Raw genomic sequence first — 4738 nt, forward strand, 5'->3', positions numbered from 1 at the left:
CTGCTTCACACCTCGCTCGGCTCCACGCTGTTGAAACCAAAGCTTTCAGAATCATTGGAATCTCCTGCGATGAAGCTAACTCCGAGGGCCTTTCACTCACTCACCGCAGGCAGGTAGGTGGTCTTTCTGTCTTCTACCGACTCCTCTCCGGTCTTACTCCCCCAGCTCTCTCTGTGCTCTGTCCCCCTAATATTCCTACAGGTCACACAAGATCTGCCAGCAACCCTCTTATGGTTAAACTGCCAAAATCTAGGCTCTCTGCTCACCTTCACTCCTTCATTCCCCTTTTCTCCTGCCTCTGGAACAAACTCCCCCACTCCCTTCAATCCCACACCTTCCTCCAGGTCTTTAAAACAGCTGTTCACCACCATCTCTTATCCTCCCCCATCCAAAATCTTGATCTTTTCTACCCCCGCTAATTCACCCCAGATACACTTTTTTGAAATTCCAAATTCTTTCCTGGAAGTCCTTGCAGTGTTCATATGTTGTATACCTCTCCCACCTCCCCCCAAGCCATACCCCTCCCACATTTCTCTCGATGTCCCTGCTCTCAAATGTTGTGTTTGTGTCCTTCCCCCTCTCTCCCCATCTTGTCCACCGCTCCCGTTATTTTATGTTTTATGTGTCGGTTTGACTTTTTGTGTGATTAATGTTCGCTCTTTCACGAGCCTCGATCTTGTATCCAAAAAAAACAAAAACAAAAAACCCAGATTCGTCCGTCGCACTGCCAGATGGTGAAGTGTGATTTATCACTCCAGAGAACGCGTTTCCACTGCTCCAGAGTCCAATGGTGGTGAGCTTGACACCATTCTAGCCAATGCCTGGCATTGCGCATGGTGATCTGAGGCTTGTGTGCGGCTGCTCGGCCATGGAAACCCATTTCATTAAGCTCCCGACGAACAGTTGTTGTGCTGACGTTGCTTCCAGAGGCAGTTTGGAATTCGGTAGTGAGTGTTGCAACCGAGGACTGACGATTTTTATTCGCTTCGTGCTTCAGCACTCGGCGGTCCCGTTCTGTGAGCATGTGTGGCCTACCACTTCGTGGCTGAGCTGTTGTTGCTCCTGAGTGTTTCCACTTCACAATAACAGCACTTACAGTTGACCGGGGCAGCTCGAGCAAGGCAGAAATTTGACGAACTGACTTGTTGGAAAGGTGGCATTATATGACGGTGCCACGTTGAAAGTCACCGAGCTCTTCAGTATGGCCCATTCTACTGCCAATGTGTGTCGAAGGAGATTTCATGGCTGTGTGCTTGATTATATATACCTGACAGCAATAGGTGTGGCTGAAACAGCCGAATCCACTAATTAGAAGGGGTGTCCGCATACTTTTGGTCATGTAGTGTAGCTCGGTTGCTCTTCAGGAAAGTCACCATGGGATTTTTAACATCCACCAACTTATGCTGGCAGCCCCGTTTAACGGCCATCCGAGGGACGCCACACATATTGATGCGAAACACCAAAGTGGCAGTTTATTAACAGGCCAAGATTGTAACTAAAGATCGATAGCTCAGTTTAGCTCGGAGGTGAGTATTTTGCAAAACCTGAATATTGTAAATGTCACGCAAGCTCCTTCGCCATCACACCATAATTAGAACCACCTTTAGAGGCCATTTTTTCCCCGCAAAGCGGGGGTTGGCCTTTTTCGGGCACCTTGGTCCCCATTTTGAAGCAATGTTTTATGGCCGGATGCCCTTCCTGCCACCAGCCCTGTTGGTCGCGTCTTGCGACAAACACGGAATTACCAGTGAACTGGTACTCAATTTGCCGACCTCGGAAGGATGACAGGCTGAGTCAACACTCCTGGCGTTAATTCAGCAATCGACCGGGATTTGAACCCAGGATATTTGGATCCCAAGCCGGCACCCTAACCACTAAACCAATACCAGGCTGTCATCACACCATAATTGCTATAAAAATATGTTGGGTTAAAGAAAAGAGAGCAACTCGGAAGAGAATTCAGACAGCCCTGGTCTGAAAATGGTACACACATACATATATATATATATACACACATGCATACACACATACATATATACACACATATATATATACACACATGCATACACATACAGTCCCGTGAAAAAGTAAGTACACCCCATGTAAAGTTTTGACTTTTTCAACATATTTCAACATACAGCTATTTGATCTTCATTTCAACAATATTGATAGATAAAGGTGATATAATGTAACAAATATCATGAAACATTTACATTTTGTAGTCCATTGTATAATTTAAATAAACATAAATGCAAATTTCGCATGTTGAAAAAGTAAGTACACCCCTACATTTATCATGACTTCCAATACCTAAAATTAGAATCAGGTGCACCAGCTCAGGTGCAAATGATTAGAACATCGTTAGAGAGAATCTTGGAGGAACCTGTCTTATTTAGACCTCAGACATTTCGTTTCGTTTGCTCTTTGTTGTTGAAGTGTGCGGCGTCACCATGCCTAGATCAAAAGAGCTCTCTGAGGCCTTCAGAAAGAAGGTTATAGATGCCTACGAGTCTGGAAAGGGATTTAAAAAGATCTCCAAACAATTTGAAATCAATCATTCAACTGTCCAGAAGATCATCTACAAGTGGAGAAGATTCCAAACAACTACCAACTTGTTCTGGCCAGGCCGCCCCAGCAAGTTCAGCCCGAGAGCAGACCGCAAGATGCTGAAAGAAGTCTCGAAGAACCCCAGAATGTCATCACGGGACCTACAGGTAGCTCTTGCCACTGTTGATGTCAAAGTGCACGAGTCTACCATTAGAAAGAGGCTGCACAAATTTGATCTACATGGGAGGTGCACCAGGAGGAAACCTTTGCTGTCCAGAATGAGCATCAGGGCAAGACTAAAGTTTGCCAATGAACACCTAGGCAAAGACCAGCACTTCTGGAACAATGTGCTCTGGACAGATGAGTCAAAGGTTGAGCTATTTGGCCACAGTACCAGAAGACATGTTTGGCGAAAACCAAAGACAGCATTTGACCACAAGAACCTGATACCAACTGTAAAGCATGGTGGTGGAAATATTATGGTTTGGGGCAGCTTTGCTGCATGAGGGCTTGGGCAGCTCACCATCATAGAATCCACTATGAATTCTTCATTGTACCAGAGGGTGCTTGAGGATAATGTGAGGCCATCTGTCGGAAAGTTGAAGCTCAACCGAAGATGGACCTTGCAACATGACAATGACCCCAAACATACCAGTAAATCCACCAAGGAATGGCTGAAAAGAAAGAAATGGAGGGTTCTGGAATGTCCAAGTCAAAGCCCGGATCTAAATCCCATCGAGATGTTGTGGGGGGATTTGAAACGAGCTGTGCATGCAAGAAACTCCTCAAACATCGCACAGCTGAAAGAATTCTGCATGGAGGAGTGGGCAAACATTTCTCCCAGTCGATGTCATAGACTGGTAGACAGTTATAAGAAACGCCTACTAGAGGTTGTTTCTGCCAAAGGGGGCAATACCACCTATTAGAGCCAAGGGTGTATTTACTTTTTCCACATGCGAAATTTGCATTTATGTTTATTTAAATTATATAATGGACTACAAAATGTAAATGTTTCATGATATTTGTTATATTATATCACCTTTATCTCTCAATATTGTTGAAATGAAGATGAAATAGCTGTATGTTGAAATATGTTGAAAAAGTCAAAACTTTACATGGGGTGTACTTACTTTTTCACGTGACTGTATATACACACATGCATACACACATATATATATATATATATACACATGCATGCACACATACATATATACATGCACACACACACACACACACACACACACACACACACACACACACACACACACACACTTAATTAATTGTACAGTATCGGTTGTTCCTAAACTCAAATAATTTAAAGGATTGTTGTAAATGTTAATTTTACAACATCCCATATTCAACTTTATTTAAATTGTAAACCTCAAACATAGTTCCTCCACCTAAAGCAAGAACCATAACCCGTAAGCAACTGACTAGTTTCCCGACTGCATGGATCATCAGCTGGGCACCGTTCTTCCTTGAGGTTTCAATCCTTTCAGCCCAGGACCTCTCCAAACGGCGGATCCACAACCTCGATCATGGATCCACATCAATTGATGGTAAATCAGTGGATCCACAACCTCAGTTGCGTCCAGGCAGTCAGTCAACCCATCAATGCAACATCACTTATCCCAACTTTACTTGCAATAGGATTTAATGTGTTATCATATATTTATAACTTTCCTTACACACTCTCTAATATGATAATATCATTAAATCATTCACATCTTACCCTTAAACACACCAATCGACCAAACAGCATGACCACACCACCCACCTCTCGATCAAACTCTATTTCGAATGTTCAAACTGTCATTGTTAACGGTTTTTGGCATGCTGCCATATCCTAGCAACCACTGATTCCTAGCAACATTAATTTGTAGTATATTTAATTATTATATTGTACTGTATTTACATAAAGATCTCATGAATAACATACATATACACACATACACACATACATATATATATATATATATTTATACACATGCATACACATACACATATAATAATAATAATTCATTTATTTTGTATAGCGCTTTTCATGAGGCCCAAAGGCGCTTTGACAGAGTGCAAAACATAATGCATAACAAAACATGAAAACAACAATGAAATGAAAACAAACAACAAACAACAAACAAATGAAAACAAATGAAAACAAAACAAATGAAATCAACAACAATGAAAACAA

This window comes from Myxine glutinosa, chromosome 5, assembly GCF_964187855.1.
Source record: "Myxine glutinosa chromosome 5, kmMyxGlut1.1, whole genome shotgun sequence".
Taxonomy (NCBI): domain Eukaryota; kingdom Metazoa; phylum Chordata; class Myxini; order Myxiniformes; family Myxinidae; genus Myxine; species Myxine glutinosa.